Below are 23,206 nucleotides of genomic sequence, written 5' to 3' on the forward strand. Positions count from 1 at the left end.
GGAGTACTACGGGCGGACATTATGGTTTCAGACTTCACATACTCCATGACATCCATGCTTCTACACCCTCCTCTGTTATTCTCTCTCTTTGTAACATTATGTAAGCAATATCTCAGAGGTATCCCTATAGCTTGGCCTTTATCCCAGTAGTATTTATGGCCTGGAACACAGTCCTTGCAGTAGACATGGAGAGGCATGCTACTGGCATTTTTCAACATGGCCTTGTATTCGTTTTCTGTTTACTGTGTTAGATTGTTAGTTGGGACCCCCTGACATTCCGTACATTAGCACTATGGTTGAGGCATGGGCCTTTGGCAGAGGACTGTAGACCATTTGAGAGTGCTGCAGCCCATCTCCATTTCTATGTGGGATTGAGGGGGGGGCACACATGCAGACTTTTAAGTATTTGCAATGACTGTATTGGTATTTCGGTTATTCTGTTGGCTTCCATTTTATATTGTATTGTGACCTATCATGCAGAAAGGTGGCATATCAGTAGAGTACACATGTTAGATCTTAATAGCATAAATTTTAATTTCAGACTTCTTACCCTTCAGAACTAGAATCCAACTGCCAGACCTATTGTAGTATGTCTGTGTAGGTCTGTTGGGGGGCTGTTCATCATTGGCGTCATTTGGGAGCCTTAGCCCAGCCTTTCTTTATGGTCATCTACACCTGTCCTGCTGTGTGAGGCTGGTGGTGGTCTTGTAGTACAGCTCTTGTACTCACTTTCCACACTTATCTAGAGGAAAATAGTTTTGTATTCAGACATGTCCAAGGGTCAGCTCCCAGTGTTCTCTCCTGTCTATATGATGGATCTGGGCATCTTGGGGCAATGTAAAAATTGCTTCATGTACACAGACATCCCTCTTCTCCTACCACCCAACACTACAACCTGTGAGAGATGCACTTATATAGCCAAACTGGAGATAAAGCTCTCTCCAACCAAGACTGAACTTGACATTCAAGAGGAGAAGGTAAACACTTGCACCACACCACACTTATCACATAGCCTCACTAAATCTACACCACTAAAATCCACACATAGAAACACAAAAACATTTGCAGAGGCTCTCAGTAATAATCTGCCCAAGCAACAGAGACCTCCAAAGCAGAAACACAAGCAACTTCCACCCCCCAACACATCAAATGACACATATCCCACAGACTCGGTGTGCCACTCAACTACAGCCAATAAGACAAAACAACGTATCCAACACACTAGTCATAGGTGACTCTATAGTCAGGCACACTGATGTCCCACTCACCAGGCTAAACAAGGAGGTTACTGTCAGCTGCCTGTCGGGTGCCAGGATCTGCCACATAACCCACGCACTCAGGTCACTCTACAAGTACAAATATGACTCTGTCATTGTCATGTTGGTGTGAATGACCTGAGACATACCTCCCTGGACTACATGAAAAGAGACATGGAAGAGCTCTCAGATCTTGTAGCCCAGGCAGGTATGACCCTAGCCCTGAGTAGTATTCTGCCATCACCCAGAATGATGCCGCAGTACAAGGACAAAATGATTGACTTCAACAATTGGCTAAGCTTCTGGTGTCATTCTAAGGGGATCCAGTATCTGTCTGCTTGGGATAACATGGTCGACAGACCATGATGCTTTGCCAGAGATGGCCTGCACCTGTCACTCCTGGGATTCCAGATACTGGCTAAGGCTCTTACTGCCCCTATACTGCCTTTTTTAGGCAAGGTGCAAATGACAAATTCACCACCATAACAGGAACAGGCAAGCAAAAACTGAGGGTAATGCTACTCAATGCTAGAAGTCTAAATCTCAAAATGCACTCACTCGAGGCACTCCTTAAAATGGAGAACATCAATATCTGTGCAGTGACTGAGACCTGGTTCAAGGCTCCAGAAAGCACCCCTACACTACCAGGTTATAACTCATACCACACTTTTCAGACATGTAACCTGGACCGGAACACCAAAGGCGGAGGTGTGTTCATACTCATTAAGGATATCCACACCTGCAGGCTAGTTGCTCAGCATTATGCATCCGAGGTTATCTAAGTGCAACTAACTCTGGGCAAAACTGCATTCCAAATTGTAGCTTACTACAGATCCCCCACCATGCCCCAGAATTCCCACTCCTCTTTTCTTGATGTACTGGAAAATATTAGGGTTCAACCAAACACCCTAATAATGGGTGATTTCAACTACCCCACCATTAACTGGGAAAACTACTCGTGTACCAACTCCTTCACACAACGCTTTCTGGAATTCATAAACTCCAATGCCCTGGATCAACTTATCCACACCCCCACCAAGGTCAGCAATATCCTAGACCTAGTCATTACCAACATGAATGACCGGAGTTCCACACCTGAAGTCAACTCCTCGTTGATCCGATCTGACCATAAGCTAATCACCTTTGATATCCACATCCCGCCCCCACCCCCCATTAAAGAAACCACAGTAAAAAATTTCTCCAAAGCCAACTTCATGCTTCTTAAGACAGAAATGGTGAATTTCATGACACCCATGCAGATGGACAATACAGTTATGACTGCTAAATCCTACACAAATGCACTCTATAAGCACTTACATGAGTGCATGTATCGTGCTATCCCAAACAGAACCAAGATACTAGCCTCCAAAAAAAGGAAGCCAATTTGGTTGTCCCCTGCCATAAACAAACTGTACAACAGAAGGAAGAAATTGCTGCAAAAGAGAGTAAAATCACACGAGTGGAGGAGCTCCCTGGTCAGCCTCAGTAAGAAGCTGGGATCTCTTATAAGATCCTCCAAAGCTAGCTAAGAAAACAAAATCACCACTGATTTTAAGGACAACCACAAAGCATTCTATAGCTATGTCAAGAATCTCAATGGCAACACCCAGATCTGCTCTGAGTTACAGCAGAACGGCACGAAAATTACAGAACCAACTGATATTGCCAACATCATGGCAGATAGGTTCAGTGCTAACTTTACCCCCCCTCACCCCTAAAGGGCCCATATCTATACAGGAAGAATGCAGAGTCCCTGTAATCACAACTACGCAGGTAAACGTTGCACTCTCTAAAGCCAAAAACACAGCATCCATGGGACCGGACAACATCCCAGGCTGCATTTTACACGAACTTCAGAATGAACTGGCTCCCCACCTAAGCACCATGTTTAATCATAGCTTCACATCAGGCTTTGTGCCCACTGAATGGCATATAGCAACAGTTAGCCCACTCCACAAAGGGGGAGCCACCACTGATCCCGGGAACTATCGCCCTATTAGCCTGACTAGCCTGGTCTGCAAAGCCATGGACCATATCATCATGGAACTCATAAACAAAGACACTGGTAAACTCCAAACTCTGGATCCCACCCAGTTCGGGTTTGTGAAAGGCAGATCATGACTCTCAAACCTGATCGACTTTTTTGAGGCAATCACCAAAGCTGTAGATGAGGGTAAGGTAGTTCACACAGCCTATCTTGACCTCGCCAAGGCTTTTGACACCATCACCAATTCTGGAATTATAGTTAAACACACTAAACTAGATATAAATCCCTGCATCACAAGATGGGTTACCAACTGGCTCACTGACAGAACCCACACTGTAAAAGTTGCACACTCCAAATCTGACCTCAAACCAGTGACAAGTGGAGTACCACAGGGTTCAGTCCTGGGACCTCTCCTGTTAGGTATGTACTTCTCTGATGTACAGGCTAACACAGAAGGCCTCTGGCTAATGAAGTTCATAGATGACTGCAAATTAGGAGCCATAGTCGAATCCCCAAATGATCTGGAAATCCTACAGAAGGGTCTCGCTGAGACAGATGCCTGGTGTCAGAGCCATGGCCTCAAGTTCAATGCCAAAAAGTGCATTGTCATCCCCTTTAGTAAAAACTCTGTACCCATGAACTACTACATAGACAGCAGTCTACTTAAAACTGAATGTGTGATAAGAGACCATGGGACCCAGGTGGACAGTAGTCTGTCCTTTGATAGTCACATCACCTCAGTAGTTAGGAAGTCCTTCTACGTGGCACACCTCATCATATAGGTTTATAGGTTTATAGATTAGTACTAAGCTAACTGCCCTTGCAAGCCATTTTAAACTTAGCCAATTATCCCTTGTGAGACTCAAACCTTGCACCTTGTGTTTGTAAGGCAAACACCTTAACCATTAGGCCACCCTCCCAACCCCTTATATAAGGGTTCTCATCCAGGAAAAAAGAGGTAATTGTTCTCCTCTACTCGACACTCATTAGACCCATTATAGAGTACAATGCCCCTTTTGGAATGTACCTCACAAGACATCTGCAGCAGCTGGAAAGGCCACAGCAGCTGGAAAGGCCACAGAAGTACCTCACAAAGAGGATTATTGGCCTCAAACAGATGCCCTACACTGACCATCTCAAAAAAACAGCTTTAATCCATAGCATATCACCTACTCTGAGGTAATCTCTGCCTAACATATAAAGCTATGTCAAACCCAGAGCTGATGGACATGCTACACCTAAAGATATCCCAATCCCTCTGAGCTACACACTCTAGGGACCTAAATCTTGTCACCACAATAAACAGGACAGGCTGGAAGGATATATTCCTGTCCCAGAGACTTCCCATACTCTGGAACAGGCTACCCATCTATGTCAAGCAAAGTTCTTCATTAGCACTCTTCAAGAAAAATATTGATGAGTGGATGGGAAATAGGAAATACACCCCAGGGATCACTTCCGTGTCTCTGCTTGACAGTGGCACAGGAAAATAACTTTCTTGAGTGGCATAAGCCAGGGAACCTTATTAGCTAGGCTTACATAGGTCATCGGGCCGATAGTCTAGTACCTACCTATGAACCTATGTAACCCTCATTGACATCCATGTGTGTGACCTATTGACACCCACAGTTATTTGGGCCATGACATGTACTGCGGTGGGGGTTCTCACCTTCTGTAATGCTGCCTAGTATGTTGACACCTGTATTTGTTGTGAATTTCCTGCTGTCCCATATAGCTGTCTGCTGCTATCCCATTCAGCCACCCAATTCCCATTCATGCTTGCATCCATATCTTACAACTATGAAAACATACTACTCCATTCAGTAATTGATAGGAAGGGTGACTTACCTTGCTGCTGGGCCAGTATTGAGGATGGTGCTGTAGGGCTGACTATGTTGGATGCATGTAATACACTCCCTATACATGCTAAAGCACAGGTAGTGTCATGTTTGGCATCCCTTTTACTGTATGTGCGAGTTGGAGAGAGGTATCACTCCCTGGGGCCCTACATTATCAGTGTGTGTGCTATGCGTTGCCTCTATGCCAAGGCCTGGGCATACTGGGCACACCTCCTAGTGCCAACAGGGACAGGCTCAGGATGTTCTTCCTCCGAGTCCCTCTGTGCCTGTACTGGGCTTGGCAATGGTGGGAGGCTGTGTGGCCCTGCCCCATGCTGTTCTTGCTGCAGCTGCTTCCACAGGATCATATTGTGCAGCATGACACATACTATGAGCATTTGTGTACATGTAGGTGGAGAGTACTGCTAGGCTCCACCGGATATGTCAAGGCAGCTGAACCGTGACTTCAGCATCCCACACACACACTCTACAATGATCCTAGTTTCTACATGTGTCTCATTATGGTGTTCTTGTTTGGGTGTGTGCCCATTTCTGATGGGTGTCATCAACCATGGCTCCAGTGCATAGCCAGCATCCCCCACTAGATAGCCATATGGGATGTCACCACTGGCAAATGCCTGACAGAACTGTGAGCAATGCCAAATGTGGGAGTCATGATAGCTTCCTGGGCTGCCAGCACACACATTCATGATAATGCCCTGGGCATCGCACACGACCTGGCAGTTGATGGAGGGGAAGCCCTTTGGTTTATGTAGACCCTACCCTGCTTACCGAGTGGTGCTTTGATGTTGATGTGAGTGCAGTCTATAGCACCAACTACCTTAGGGTATTCTGCTATACGGTGAAAGAGATGCATACTTCTGGTCAACGCCTCACAGGTGGTGGGGAAATAAATGTGCTCATTGGAATGTGGTGTCATGGCATCCAGGAACTGGTGGAGTGCCCTGGATGCTGATGCCTGTGAGACCTCCATCATATCCCCAGTTGGTTTTTGGTAGGTACCTGTGGGTAGTATTCTTAAGCCTAAACATACCTTGGTATCCACTGGGATGGGTTCCTCTTTATTAGTTGTGTGTGTAAGGTGTGACCAGCACAGCTCAATGATTTACTGTAGAATGTACCTGTCCACCCCATAGCACTCCACTATCTCCAGCTCATGTAGGCTCTGGTAGGTTACCCTGGGTCTGTACACTCTTCTCCTCCTCCTCACTGTGTGTCAGTTGTCAGCATTCTCCTCCTAACCACCCTCAGTCTCTAGCACATACTGATGAAGTAAAGCAGCAGCCTCTAACATTTCTAATTAGTTTTGCTAGTTAAAAATCCCCCATCTGTGTACACCGGTGGTGTAGAATTTGTGGGGAAAAAACAGTCTGTAGGGTGTTTGCATATTTTACAGTAGTGTGTTGGGCTGCTGCATGTGTATTTGACTGATTCTGATACATTCCACCTGCCAGCTATGCTAGTTCTTCTAGATTGCCTTCCTACTGCTGTTTTCCCTACATCCAGTCTGCAAGGTGTTTGCATAGTTTATAGTAGTGTGCTTGGCTGCTGCATGTGTATTTGGCTGAGTTTGATACATTCCACCTGCCAGTTATGCTAGTTCTCCTAGATTGCCTTCTTACTGCTTTTTCCCCTACATCCAGTCTGCTAGGTGTTTGCATAGTTTATAGTAGTGTGCTGGGCTGTTGCATGTGTATTTTGCTGATTCTGATACATTCCACCTGCTGGCTATGCTACTTCTCCTGCATTGCCTTCCTACTGCTGTTTTCCCTACATCCATTCTGTAAGGTGTTTGCATAGTTTATAGTAGCATGCTGGTCTTCTGCATGTATATTTGGCTGATTCTGATACATTCCACCTGCCAGCTATGCTAGTTCTCCTGGATTGAATTCCTACTGCTGTTTTCCCTACATCCAGTCTGCAAGGTGTTTGCATAGTTTATAGTAGTGTGCTGGGCTTCTGCATGTATATTTGGCTGATTCTGATACATTCCACCTGCCAGCTATCCTAGTTCTCCTGGATTGCCTTCCTACTGCTGTTTCCCCTTCCCAGTTCCTCCCTATTTAAGCCTCAAGGTGCACCGTGCATATGCAGTGCTGAAATGTAAGTAGCGCTGCCATTTCCTCTTTTTTTTTTATGTTTAAACTCAGGCACGGTGTGCGATATGTACACACTGCTCAGGCACATCTGACACTCCCCCTTCCTTAGTTGTGCTTGGCTAGGTGCAAACACAGGCCATAGAGCTCCAATAAGCTTACAGCAAGCATCACACACCCCGTTATGAAGTCATCCAGCTCTTAGACTTGTACTTTTGTATTGCTGTACCTACATGGTTAGGTACAAGCTGACACTTTGAAGAAATTTGTGATTCAGTATAACTCCCCTCATTTGCATACCCCAGTGTGTAGGACATTAGTTACTGCACTAAAACAGACCCTTTCCCCTTGACAACCAGTGCACCCTGGTATTGTTTACATTTGGCATGCCATTGACTATAATGGCAAAATGCAGAATTAACTTAAAATTGACTTTTCTCATTTTTTTTTTATTTTCAGCACAATCCCGTTTGCGCGCTGCTGCCCTGAGCTTAAACGGCCGAGCTCGGCCCCAAAAAAAAGGTTTAATTTAAAAAAAAATAAACTGTTTTTAATGCCAATGGCCTTATATTTGGCCATTGGTATGTGTATTAAACATAATACATGCTTTTACATGAGCTGTAATGCCTCGGTTTTGTCAGATGCAGAAATGTATTTGGTTCTAGCTGAATACATTTCTGCTATGACACTGTTCAAGCATGGAATCTTGCTGAATCACAAAATCACCTCGTTTGCATGGTTTTCACTGGCAAAGGAGGTGATTTGCATACTTGCTGGTTTTCCGTGCAGGAACAGTATAGGACCGCTTGTGTACGTGAAAACGGCATTATCCTGGAAAGCTCAGCAGCCATTTTCCGTGCAGGAGCTCCTACAGTGTTCCTGCACAGAAAATATGGCTTCCTGAATCCTGGGGGTTGATAGGCAGTGGAGAAAAATAAGATAAATAGTGTGGAGAAAGGGAGGGGGTTATAGTAGGGCTATAGTAGATTCAGCAAGCTCTGCACGGTGTGCAGGAATAGTGCAAGAGCTACTGCAGGCAATATGGCCTACGTGCAATCTAGGAATGAGCTCCTGGAATGTGCACGAGCGCTCCTGCACTATTCCTACACGGACACAGCCCCTGTATGCTAATTACCTCATTTTCTTGTGAAAACCATGCAAATGAGGTGAATTAGTGATCCAGGAAGCAGGCAGGCATTGGAGCAGGAATAATGTAGACTGCAGAAATGTATTCAGCCAGTAGCTGAATATGTTTCTGCAAGCTACAAAATGGAGGCATGACAGCTCATAAAAAAGCATGTATTATAAGGGTTAGGCATGCCAATGGCCAAATATATGGCCATAGGCATGAAAAATAGTTTCAAAATTATAAAACATAACTTTTTTTGGCCAATTTCGGCTGTTTAGGCATAGGGCAGCAGTGTGCAAACTGGATCGGCACTAAAATAAGAAAAAAAGCTGGAAATTAGCTTTTAAACCAAAAATCATCATTTTGCCATAATAGTCAATGGCATGCATAACACAACAAGACCATGGAATAGTGATTGCTAAGGGGAAGGTTGAGTCAGTTTTGTAACCATGCATTAGCAGTCAGTTCTATGTAAATTAGAGGAATGATACTGAATCACAGATTTTCCCTCAGTGCTAGATTGCACCCAACTGTGTAGGTACAATAACACCATGGTCTAACCCTAAGAGCTAGATGACCTCATGAGGGGGAGTGTTAACACTGCTGTAAGCTTATTGGAGCACAGTGGCCTTTGTCTGCCCTTAGCTAAGCACAGCTAAGGAAGGGTGTGTGTCTGAAGCTGCCTAGCAGTGTTTACATTGCCTAAACAGGTGTGCGTGGCATTCACCGGGTTTTAAACAAAAACAAAAAAAAAAAAAAAACAGGAAATAGCAGCTCCTTTCACATCTGAGCACTAGGTTTGCACGTCCCGCCTCAGGGCTTAAACAGAAAGGCAATGGGAAGGGAAAACAGCAGTAGGAAGGTAATCAAGAAGAAATAGCATAGCTGGCAGGTGAAATGTATCAGGATCAGCCAATTACACAGGCAGCAGCCCAGCCCAGCACACTACTATAAACTATGAAAACACCTTTCACTCTGGTTTTTCCCACAAACTCTACACTGGTGCACACAAACTGGGAAATTTTACCTAACAAAACAACAAAATGATAGGGGCTGCTGTCGCTCTCATAAATTAATATGTGGAAGAGGCTGAGGGTGGTGAGGATGAGAATGCTGATGACCAACTCACAGAAAGGAGAAGAAGAGTGTACAGACCCAGGGTAACCTACCAGGGGCTACATGAGCTGGAGATAGTGGAGCGCTATAGGGTGGACAGGGACCTCCTACAGAAAATTGTTGAGCTGTGCCGGCCATGCCTCACTCACAGAACCAACAGAGGGGAACCCATCCCAGTGGATACCAAGGTATGTGTAGGCTTAAGAATACTAGCCACAGGTACCTTCCAGAGGCCAACTGGGGATATCATGGGGATCTCACAAGCATCAGCATCCAGGGTACTCCACCAGTTCCTGGATGCCATGTCAGCACATGCCAGTGAGCATATATATTTTAACAACACCTGTGAGGCATTGACAATCAATATGTGTCTCATCCACCAAATAGCCAAATACCCTGAGGTAGTGGGTGCTATAGACTGCACACACATACACATCAAAGCACCACCTGGCGAGCAGGGTAGAGTCTACATAAACTGCAATGGTTTCCCCTCCATCAATTGTCAGGTCATGTGCGATGCCCAGGGCATTATAATGAATGTGTGTGCTGGCAGTCCTGGAAGCTATCATGACTCCCACATCTGGCATATGACCCAGTTGTACCAGAGATTCGCCAGTGGGGACATCCCATATGGCCACCTAGTGGGGGATGCTGGTTGTGCACTGGAGCTGTGGCTGATGACACCCATCAGAAATACGCACACACCTGAAAAAGAACTCCATAATGAGGCACACACACAAACCAGAATCATAATACAGCATGTGTTTGGGATGCTCAAGTCACAGTTCCGGTGCCTGGACATATCTGGTGGAGCCTTGCAGTACTCTCCAGCTACATGTACCCAAATTTTCATTGTATGTGCCATGCTACACAACATGATCCAGCGGAAACAGCTGCAGCAGGAGCAGCATGGGGCAGGGCCACACAGCCCCCCACCATTGCCAAGGCCAGCACAGGCACAGACTGACTCAGAGGAGGAACAAACTAAGCCTGCCCCTGTAGGCAGAAGGTGGCATGCCCAGTATTCCCAGGCTTTGCCAAAGAGGCAATGCATAGCACATACACTGACATGGTAGGAACCCAGGGAATGACACCTCTCTCTCTGACTCACACATACAGTAAAATGGATGCCAAACATGACACTACTTGTGCTTTACATTGTATAGGGAGTGTACTATATGCATCCGAAATAGTCAGCCCTTCAGCACCATCCTCAGTACTGGCACAGCCACAAGGTAAGTCTCTTTCCCTATCAATTGCTGAATGGAGTAGTATGAAATCCATAACAAATACTGGTGTCAACATAGTAGGCAGTACTAGACAAGGTGACAAATCCCACTGCAGGACATGTGGTGGGCCAAATGTGTGTCCATAGGACACACATATGCATGTCAGTGAGGCTCACATACCCAACAATAGTCTCAGCCAGCAGGACAGGTGTAGATGACCACAAAGAAAGGCTATGCTAAGGACTCCGATTGATGGCAACGGAGAACAACCCCCCTCTAAACCTACACAGACAGACTACAACAGGTCAGGCAGTTGGATGTTAGTTCTGAAGGGTAAGAAGTCTGAAAGTGAACTGTAGGTCAATAAAACCTAAGATCTATACTCCACTGATATGCCTCTAGTCTGCACGATAGGTGAGAATACAGAATGAAATGGAAGCCAGTAGAGTACCTGAAATAACAGTACAGTCATAGCAAATGTTTACAGTTGTCAGGTGTGCTCCCACAATCCTACGTATAAATGTAGTAACATGCATGTGTGGGTTTAATATTATTATTTTATTTATTTAACATTTGTTGACCGGGAATGACAGTGGAGCACAAATTACCTGAGCTGGCCAAATTAGCAGGATAGATTGTTGCACATGTACAATATGCAGGGCTTTGTGTGTTAAGTTGTTGTGTGTTGTATATTGTGTGGAAGTGGTCAGCATGTAGGCATGGAGGGTTGTGTGCTGGTGGCCTATGGCCAGTACTGTTGATGACAGGGCCATGTTCTAAGAACTGCAGTGCCAAACACAATGCATCCCAGCAAGATCCAATCCAGCAGTAATCCATAGTCATTGTGTGGATGTAATATCTGTCACCATCTGAAAGATGGACATGCCATGAATATGGGCCCAGACATACACACAGTACACAGGTGGAAGTACCCTAGACAGAGTATATAAAATGTAACTGTCAAATGTACACACCTTTGGGATTGTACATACAGGTTAGCAGCACATTAGTTGTCTTTGTAGTATGGAATACTGATGTAGTCTGGCCAATCACTGGCAGACCACAAAAGACACAGTTATGAAGTACTGAGAAACTGCTGATGTCCTCGAAGAAGCCACCATAAGGGAACATCCATTGTATATCTGTGAGTCAGCTGCAAGAAGCTTACATAGCACACATGCACACAGCTCACCCCACCATCAGCCACAGGTTCATCATGGGTCATATCCCTGCTGTTGGGAATGATAACAGTATGGCCCACACTTCTGTATGGGAGTACCCACAGAATGCAGCATGCTGAAGAGGAGTCCCATGCAGGTGTGTCCCTAGCTGTAAGCACCCTGCCAGCATCTACACCAATGGATTAATAAAGACAGAAACTATTGCCATTAACACCTTACACACCTAACCTGTCAGCCCAGGGGAATCCAGTGGCTTGCAGCCTGGATGGTAAGAGTGACAGAATGCACTGGCCTGCTCCAGATGGCCTGCATCACTACCAAATGCCCTACAGTCCTTTGTCAAAGGCCTGTGCCTCACCCGTACTGCCAATGTATGTTATCTCATGGAGTCCCAAATAACAACATAACACAGTCCACAAAACACAAATGCAAGGCCATGTCAACAAATCCCAGTAGCATGCCCACCATGTCCTACTGCATGAACTGTGGACCAACCCCTAAATACCACTGGGATGAAGGGATAACTATAGGGATATTTATCAGATATCACTCGCATAATGTTAGGAAGAGGATAGAATAAAAGAGGGGGGGTGTAGAAGCATGAATGCCATGGAGTGTGTGAAGTCTGAAACTATGATGTGTGCCCATACTATCCCTGCCTGCAAACCCAGTAATGGGTGGCTACAAACCTTCTCATAAACCACAATGTGAAGGGGAGCTGACCAGATATATGAGCCCTGCCTATGGGTAACCTGTGTGAATCTGTACATCTGAGAGGTATGGCCACAGCAGGATATGTCCATTCTGTCATGTTGATAGATGTACAAGCAGGGGATCCTCAGTCACCACAGTACCAAGGTGCTGAACCATTTACACAGACCCATCAGCAAGTGTCTGCAGCTCCCCATCCAGAATGGCATGAGTGTGCAAGAATATGTAGGCTGCAGACCACAATACTGGGCACAGCTTCATTCATCTTCTGTTCTCCAGGAAATTACTGTGAGCAAATAAGTAGTTGATTACATAATGCATCACAGTGTAAAACAATACATATGTCTGAATATTTCTGCTAACACCAAAACCATGTAGCACAAGCAGCACAGACACAATTAGTTACAGTATACCACTATCCTTTGCCCATTGTGACTCCATATTGTCAACCTATCTATAGATGGTCTAGGACTAGTAACTGAAAGCACATTTCACTGAAAGTCAAATGACTGTGCACAAATCACTGAAAGCACAATTCACTGAAACACATTTCACTGAAAGTTATATATGGCCTTTCCCCCACTGTAGTGCAACCCTGGAGTTAGAATATATAATAAGTGGGGTGGGGGGCACCCCACATTGGGGGTGTGTGGTGGGCATAGCCCCCAACATAGTTTGGATATATATTAAGTTTTGGAAAGAGTAATTTATTGAAATTGCAAGTATCCATGTGTATAGTTCAAAATATTTAGAATAGGTGGGGGGCTATGCCCCCACATCCCCCTTACTATATATTCTAACTCCAGGGTCACACTACAGTGGGGAAAAGGCCATATATAACTTTCAGTGAATTGTGTTTTCAGTGAATTGAGCTTTTAGTGAATTGTGCACAGTCAAATGTGTTTCAGTGAATAGTCCTAGACCCCTATAGATATCCTGCAGAAACAGGTTGCTAGCTGTAGGTGTAGAACACAAATGCCTGCACTGGAGTACAAACTACCTGTAATGGATTCACACATTCAATACAGAAGGTCATATTGGGGATGCCCCCACACTCAGAGAAACGAAGCCCATGTCTGACAAGAAAATATAGAAGGGACATACTGAGCATGCTCCCACAAAAATGAAGCCCATGTCTAACAACAAAAGTGGACTATACATATCCATCAGTTGCGGATTTCTGTGCACACACACCCCATTGCACACCATTCATGCTTTGCACACACATATATCCAAGGACAACACGCTATAGTAAGTCAAATATACACAAACAGAGATGTTGGGAAGAGACAGACAGACAATGACGAAGAGTTTCCCATCATGAGGCCTGTCCCACCCACCACACATCCAATTGGCCAATATCACATGATGTGTCAATGTATATCACTGCAGACATTTGCTTCTGGTAGCCCTCAGCACTATAGTTCCTGTGGTGCTTGTGATAACTGTGTAACATAACAGTACAAGTCATTATTCATCTAGCAGTTGTATACCCAGTCCTGTGAAATGTAAAGATGTGTGTGACTGAATGTTGTGTGTTTGTTTCCAGAGGAATGGTTTATGGCCCATTCACACACACCACACTCCCCATTGTCCTAGTTTAGCTAGCCTGCTGATGTCAGTCACCTTGAAATACCCCTTTGGACAAGGATTATTCTTTTAAGCTCTGTGGTGCATGCAATAATTGTGTAATGCTATAGCGTGACATACTAGTTAGGTAGGAGTTTTAATCCCAGTCATGGCAACTGGAAAACTGTGTGTGTGTGTGTGTGTGTGTGTGTGTGTGTGTGTGTGTGTGTGTGTGTGTGTGTGTGTGTGTGTGTGTAGGGATCAATAATTTTGAGGCCATTCACAGACACTGCACCTCCCATTGCCCTACTTTAATAAGCCTGCTGATGTCATTCACCTTGAAATACACCTTTGGACAAGGGCTAGCCCTATAAGCTCCATGATGCATGTGATAACTGCATAATGCTATAGTGTAACATACTAGTTAGATAAGAGTTTTAATCCCAGACATGGCAACTGTGTGGGTGTGCATGTGTGTAGAGATTAATGCTTTTGAGGCCTGCTTTTGAGGCCATTCTCAGCCACTACACCTCCCATTGCCCTACATTAGCAAGCCTGCTGATGTCAGTCACCTGGAAATACTTCCTTGGACAAGATTCAGCCTTGTAAGATCTGTGGCATGTGCAATAAATGTGTAATGCTATAATGTAATATACTAGTTAGGTAGGAGTTTTAATCCCAGACATGGCAACTGTGAAATTCTTATGAGTGTGTTTGTGCGTAGAGAGTAATGCTTTTGAGGCCATTCACAGTCACTACACCTCCCATTGCCCTACTTTAACAATACTGCTGTCAGTCACCTTGACATACCTCCTTGGACAAAGTTCAGCCCTATAAGCTCTGTGGTGCATGCAATAACTGCATAATGCTATAGTGCAACATACTAGTAAGCCCAGACATGGCAACTGTGTGTATGTGTGTGTGTGTGTGTGTGTGTGTGTGTGTGTGTGTGTGTGTGTGTGTGTGTGTGGAGAATAATGCTTTTGAGGCCGTTCACAGTCACTACACCTCCCATTGCCCTACTTTAACAAGCCTGTTGATGTCAGTCACCTGGAAATACCTCCTTGCACAAGTTTCAGCCCTGTAAGAGCCGTGGTGCATGCAATAACTGTGTAATGCTGTAGTGTGATGCTCTAGTTAGGTAGGAGTTCTAATCCCAGACATGGCAACTGTGAGACTTTGTGTGTAGAGAGTAATGCTTTTGAGGCCATTCACAGTCAGTACACCTCCCATTGCCCTACTGTAGCATGCCTGCTGCTGTCAGTCACCTTGAAATAACTCTTTGGCCATATATCAGCCTGATAAGCTCTGTGACACATGTGATAACTGCGTAATACTTAGTGTAGCAAACTAGTTAGGTAGGAGCTCTAATCCTGACCCTGCCAACTGTGATAATGTGTGTGATTCCCTGAGAGAGTGTGTGTGTCTTCCTTGACACCTGCTTTTGTGTGCAGTCACATGTACTACGCTTCCCTTATCCCTCCTTTATCACTGTTGCTGATGTCACTCACCTTCAAAGATACCTTTGGACAGCTCTCTAACATGTAAACTCTGTGGTGCATGCAATAACTGCATAACACTGTAATAGCAATACATAGTCAGGTAGGGGTTTGAGACTCAGTACTGGTAAGTGTGTGTTTTTGTGTGTGTGTGTTATCAGTGCCCTGTTGGGATGATTGTGAAATGACAGGGTCCATTGCAGTGTGGGTTTTGCTACATCATTATATTGAGGAGTTACATGTCCCATTCTCAACATTACAAGGCCAACATTTTCCAAACATTATAGACATTGTTGTAAACCACAATAAAGATGCCAATGAAGAAAAGGACCACCAGCTAGCAAAACAAACGTTCTTTATCAGGTAGATAGCAATCTGTCCTTTGACAATAATATTGCCAAAGTAGTTAGGAAATCCTTCTATGTGGTCCATCTAATTACTAAGGGGTTCGCATCTAGAAATAAAGAGGTTATAGTGCCCCTCTACTCATCACTCATCAGACCCATCATAGAGTACAATGCCCCATTTGGGATGTACCTCACAAGACACTTCCAACAGATTGAAAGACCACAAAAGCACCTCACCAAGAGGATTACTGGCCTCAAACATATGTCTTATGCAGCCCGGCTGAAAAAACTCCGGCTGTACTCAGTGGCATATCGCTTACTCAGAGGTGATCTCTGCCTGACTTACAAAGCCATGTCCAACTCAGAATTGATGGACATGCTCCACCTAAAGAAATCCAAGTCACTGCGAGCCATGATCTCTAGTGAGCTAAACCTCGCCACAATGATAAATAGAAGATGCTGGAGGGACAGATTCCTGTCACAGAGACTCCCCATGCTTTGGAACAAAATTCCTAACTACATTAGGCAGAGCCCCTCACTAACACTCTTCAAGAGAAGCCTTGACGAGTGGATAGGTAACAGAAAGTACATCCCTGGGATCACTTAATTGGCTCTGCTTGACAGAGGCTCAGTTAATTAATCAATGGGGTGGTGAAAGCCGACACACTCTGGCTAGGCTTATAAATGCCCTCGGGCAGATAGCATAGTACCTACCTATGAACCTATGAACCTTATTCTCTAATGTCTCGAATATAAAAAAGTCTTCAAGGAGTAATCATTGTAGAGGTTGTTGTCAATCCTCAGCCATAAATGTGTACAGCCATATGCAATTACCATGTAACAGTATGGATTAGTACACAATACAGGCAAACCTTCATAATGCCCGGATATTACTCTCCACCATAAATCATACACAAACATGCTTGGCTCTTACTCTCCTACTCCCTTCCTTTCTTACTTTGTCTCTGTCTCTCTCTCTCTCTTACTCCCTCTCTGGTGGATGTGAAAATGTACACCTGCTTTGCTTAGGCAGCAGCTTGAGTTTTGTAAGTGATGCTCATGATCAGCTGATGGTCTGTGCACAAATTGCAATCCCCCACTTGCTAATTGCATGTGGAGCAGCTGTGGTATCATTCCTATAGCCAATTGCATGGAATCACACTCCTATAACTAAGCACTTCATGTGGGTGTTGGCCCTTTTCCTTCACTGTGAGCAGGACTTCATGTGGGTGTTTGACAAACAGCATCACAGAGGGAAGTTGGATATACCTCTTGCAACATACACTGTGGAGACAGGCCAACAAACAGGAGGGGGATTTTTCAGACATGGGGACAGAATGTAAGTATTGCTCTTCTACATTGAAAGTAATGTTAATTTAACAGGGTTGGTGTGGATATGGCTGTTCTACATTATTTAATATCTGGCATGACAATGTTATGTGGTTCAGGAAACTCTCATCTGTAGGGCTATCTGCAGATTGGCCAGAGTTTGGAGTCTTACATGTGGTATGTTACTACACATTTTCTATCTTTAGAAATGCAGTAGCATACTTTGATGATTGCAGTCAGTACATGGTGACATACACATGAGTTACTAACGTCATATCCCTCAGAAGACGTATGTCACAACAAACCCTGTTACACCAGTAAATGTGTGAGTTTATCACAGCAACATGTCAATATTGGCCCAGTGCTTGTGCCTCCAGCCACAAGTCTGTCAACCTTTGTACATATGTCATGCAGTAAGAGGTGCATATGTTTAGTACATCATTATTTACTGACATCATGCCTGATAACAAGCCAGTGAGATATCAGACTGCTAGACATGTTATGTATAGTAGGCCTTATATTTGAGGGCAAAACCTGGACATTCTGTTGTAGTGTGTACAGTAGTGAGGTATGTGTATTTATGTTGATTGTTGACAGAGTGTATTGTGAATATGTACCTTGGCCTGTGCGCAGACTGTGGTACATGTCATTGTTCTTTGTTTTGTTCTATCTGATGTTGCATGCTGCTCCACTGTATGGTACCCTATCGGCATACATGTTTTGTAGGGCCAGACAGACACATGTCCCATACCACAGTCAGGCATTGTAATACACTGTGTATTGGCCCAGTATATGTAGGGTTAGTGTGTGAGTGACACATATGAGGATGGTGTTGTTCACACAGTCCATATACTGTAATATTAATTACGCTTACCATATGTGACTGTGGCTGTGTTCAGAATGGTTGTGGGTATGCACTTTCACACAGGTGTCTGTTACTCCATGCTGTTACATGCCTATATAGCCTGCTATATTTGCAGGTACATGTGTATTCCCCCATAAGAAATGGAGGCCAGTGTTGTGGCAGTCCATGCTGTTACATGCCTGTAGAGCCTGCTATATTTGCAGTACATGTGTATTCCCCCATAAGAAATGGAGGCCAGTGTTATGGTAGTCTGCCTGTAGTTTGCACAGTGCCTTGTGACATGCCTAGCAGCTCAGTGTATTTACCCAGTGTGACGTTATGTGCAGATATTTGCCAGATGTACTGTTGCTGGGTCACCATAACTGTTGTGTATTTCTGACAAAGCAGTATTATGCTGTACAGATGTATGTCACTAACTAGTGGGTAGTATGTGGGCTTGTGACCTTTGCTCCTCAGGTTATTATGTGCCAGGACAGACTGCAGTGTGTAAATGCATAAACTGTGTGAGCTTATCTATTCCAGTATTTTCGTGATATCCCCATTTACATTGCTGTAAACATCCACTTTGTCAGGCTTGGTCCACATGTCTTGCACTAAGGAGTTCTGTGTACACCTCTGGACTCACCACAGTGTGTCAGACTGTCCACATTTATTGGTCATACCTCTGCTGTATTCCACAGGATTATTACTGTGATTTGTGTGGTACTGCACTATGATGATCTTATGATGTCTGTCAGTAACTGATGGCGTACATGTCAGTATCAGATGTGACTTCCTGCACATTTCTGTTGACAACTCCTGTTACAGTAGCAACATTCTGCATTTATACCTGCAATACTTACATGACATCCCCTTGCACTAAGAGTTTGTGACTATTGGTGCTGAGGTATGACTCCACTACATGTTATGGACATATGTTATACATATATGTAGATATATGTATATATACACATGTACAGATATATATATATATATATATATATATATATATATATATATATATATATATATATATATATATATATATATATATATATATATATATACACACACACACACACACACACACACACACACACACACACACACACACACACACACACACATATCCTTATGTGCAAACATGAATGAAGTATTTACCTTCCCAGACATATCCCACCATATTTATCTGATATGTGTTTATATAGATATAACAACATACTGATTCAACAATATTTTCACTAACAAGTACTACACAATTGTAGAAGTCAAAGCAGTTGTTCACTACTATTCAGTATGTGTACTGAAAGATATATTGGAAAAAACAGCAAATGTCTTTCTAGCTGTGATGGCTTTGTGGTTAACTGCTCTGACTATAGTGTATAGGGTCCTGGGTTCAAGACCTGCAACGGCTGTATACTTTGTTGCTAGGCAGAACAAGGACTGTTGGATACAGAGTGGTTAGGGCAGTTTTGAGCAGCTTTAAATGCTCAGGTTTGCCCGATGGTAAGCGGTGCTAATATACAGTTAAATGAAAAGGTGCTTACACTGTTTCAGCTTCTCTTACAAGTGAGCAAATCTGCTTAGCATTTATATTGCAGCAATGCTGAAACCTGATAAGCATGGCTCAGCCCTGGTAACCAGTGACCACATTCCAGTCTGATAAAATAGTAGGGTAATGACATTTTTAATAAGTGTATTTAATTCCATGTACATAACATCCATCTATGTGCTGTCATTAGAGTAGCAAGGGGGTGAGTCTGCTGTCTGGGACACCTGAGTATATATGGCTTGTACAACATTCTTTTCCATTTGAATGTGTTTCATACATGGGTAGTATCTCAGGTTATATGCAGTCACACTGGCATGTAGTGTATCATTACATGACTACTGTTAACAGTGCTTTCCCAAGTAAGAGTAGATTGCAGATTGTAGTACTGGAACCAAACACCCCTGCATGCAAAGATGGACTCTGAGTCCTGACTATCATGTTCTTGGTGCATGAGTTGTGTGTCATTAAGTATTTGTTACTGGATATTGATCTAACATGTGGATATTAAGTGTAGACTACTGTGTGTATAGGACATGTAATTGAGGGCTGCTGTCATGTAGTAATGGCATACTTATCAGTGTCAGACGTCTATCTGTCAAAATGTTCAACTTAATGCATAACCAGTTGGCTAGCTGATGTCTGTCTGTCCTCTGTACAGATGTGCAGATGTCAGGTATCCATCTTGGCTGCTTACAGGCAATCTATACTTGACTGACACTGACATGTCTGCCCAACTGTGTTATGAATGCCACAGCTAGGAAACCTCTCCCTGTATGCACCACATGCCATGGATAACTTAACTACACTACCACAGTCAACAGAACATTCTTGGGTTCAGGTCTCCAAGACAGACACTGACCATGTTATATATGTTGCATACATGTCAATTGGAGCACCTCACTGGCCCTCTGCAAGAGACAACCAGATGATTGGATGTTGCATTTAACTCTCACCCTGAGGATCACTCATGTGGCATCAGTTGATAGATGGCCTGCTGACAAATGGCAGGTGGCATGATACCACTGTACCCACATCCCCTACTCTTCTCATCTCTCCATGGACAATATCCTGGTACACACCTAGGAACACCTGTACCTATGGACCCCAGTACTGACAAATGTGTCAGTGTGCATTACTGAATAACAGTGTCTGTGTGTTTGTAAACCTGTAGTTGATAATATCCTGAAGGTCTTCTCATCTACCACACCCCCCCATTGCCATAGTTAGATATGGCTGCTGTTGTAATGGACATTACATGTACATTGTTACACTCTTCACCCTATGGGCTACCTGGAGCTTGCAATACCAGCACAACACTGTTGTACAAATGGGTAGATAGGCTTGGGTTACCCTCTGAGTCATGGCAAGTGCGTGTATGTGTGCAAGTGTGTATATTTGTAGGATACAACATTCTGAGGCCACATTCTCCTAATACAATACACCTTGCCATACAGTATAAGTGATAGTGATGTTGCTGACCATAGGAGAGCCATGACAAAGCATCACCTTATTATCCCTGTGGCATATTCAATAGATGTATATCCCTGTAGGAGCATTCTTGAGATAGACAAGGGGTTGTATTGCTGTCCTGGTCAATGTGTGATTGTGGGTATGTCAGAGTATTATCATGGGTTTCAGTGAGTACAATATCAAATGTGGGGTGTGGATCCTGGGTATACTGTCTTTACACCATGGTATCCCCAGTACATGTCCCAAGGTCCACTGTATGGGGACCACTGTCACCATCAACCATACAGGTAACTGATTACACTATCCAGCCCAATGATACATGCACTGTGTGCAGCTTATCTGTAACAGAATGGACTTACTGACAAGGTAGTTAGCACTGATAAACCCAGGTCTCTCAGATGTGTATATGACTGTTATGCATTTGTCAATGTGTATATGACAGTATGTCACACTATGTATTGTTCATAAACAACCAGTACATTCCCCATTACTATACTGTACAAGAACTGGTGATGTTCTTCACTTAACAAGTAATCTGGGACACACCTCATCCTAAAAGCTGTGTTGTCTGTGCAATTAAGGCCACACACATTAGTAGCAATAAGTACCTAGGTAGGAGTCCTACACTCAGTGTTGTCAAGTAAGTGTGTGGTGTATGTAAAGGGATCTGCTTTAGTTTGCGTAAAATACATGTCCCAGGAGGTCATCTGTCTGATTACTGACTGGCAAATGCTAACATTTCAAAGGTATCATCTTGTGGAAATTCATTCCATCAAAACTAGTAGTATATGAGTAAAGGCCCTCTTCCCCACTGTATAGCTGTACAGCGATACTGGAGTTGGTATATATAGCTGGGTGTGGATCTTGTGGACACAGCTACCATCATTACAGTTATTGATGTGTGTATCCCTCCGCTTAGTCAGCTGTAATACTGTACAGTTTATGTTAACAGGTTAAGTAGTTGTCATTCACACTATTTGCAGTTTGACACCACCTCACACCTTCCAAAAGGAGAGAGTTGTGCCACCCACACCAGTGCATTTATGTTTGCCAAGATGAGGATTGCACTACATTGGGGAAGGGGACATATACCATCCCAGTACCATCATCAATAATATTAAACTAGCAGACTGATTATTTCTCAATGTGATGTTGTGCCTATTCTGTCTTGGTGGAATTACATAGGCTAAACTGGGTTCCCTGCAAAAGTACATGCATCCATGTGTGGAGTATTCTCTGTGTATTGCATCAACACCAAAGCCTCTGTGTGTGTGTGTGTGTGTGTGTGTGTGTGTGTGTGTGTGTGTGTGTGTGTGTGTGTGTGTGTGTGTGTGTTTGTTATACACAAACATGTGGTGTGTACCACCCAGTACACTCACAATTGCCCACTGTAAAAAGGCTGCTGACATCAGTCACCATGCACTCACCTGTATACACCCCTCAGACCTATCAGGCATGTGGCACATGCAGTAACTGTTATACAGACCTGTGACTTGTGTTCAGCTGTACCCAGGATATGGCACAGTCAAGGTGTCACCACAGCGCCATACACCTTGTAGGAAACAACAGCAGACTAACATCCTGCTGACACATAGACACCTACAACACAAATGGAATACATTATGTAGACCACAATCAGTGTTAATAACAGCTATAATGCATCATGGCTGGACAGCTACACATCCTGACGTGTAAGCATTAAACTTTAGTACTGAAAACATGTTACACAGCATTCCATTGGTACACCTTAGTACAGTCACCCTGTGCATCAGCACCTTATTAGCCGGTCCTTGCATCAATGTTATGGATGACAGGGATGAGGCACAGGTGTCATCATATGCACAGGGTGTGTTGTGGGTTTGCCAGAGACCTAGGCTGAGCCATTTGGTTGACATCATGTGTGTGTGTGTGTGTGTGTGTGTGTGTGTGTGTGTGTGTGTGTGTGTGTGTGTGTGTGTGTGTGTGTGTGTGTGTTAGGGGGTTTCATTATTAATTGGGCTGTGCAGATGTGGTGTGTAGGTATGCGGTTGGC

This window comes from Protopterus annectens, chromosome 1.part1, assembly GCF_019279795.1.
Source record: "Protopterus annectens isolate FY-2018-M chromosome 1.part1, PAN1.0, whole genome shotgun sequence".
In the NCBI taxonomy this organism is placed as follows: domain Eukaryota; kingdom Metazoa; phylum Chordata; order Ceratodontiformes; family Protopteridae; genus Protopterus; species Protopterus annectens.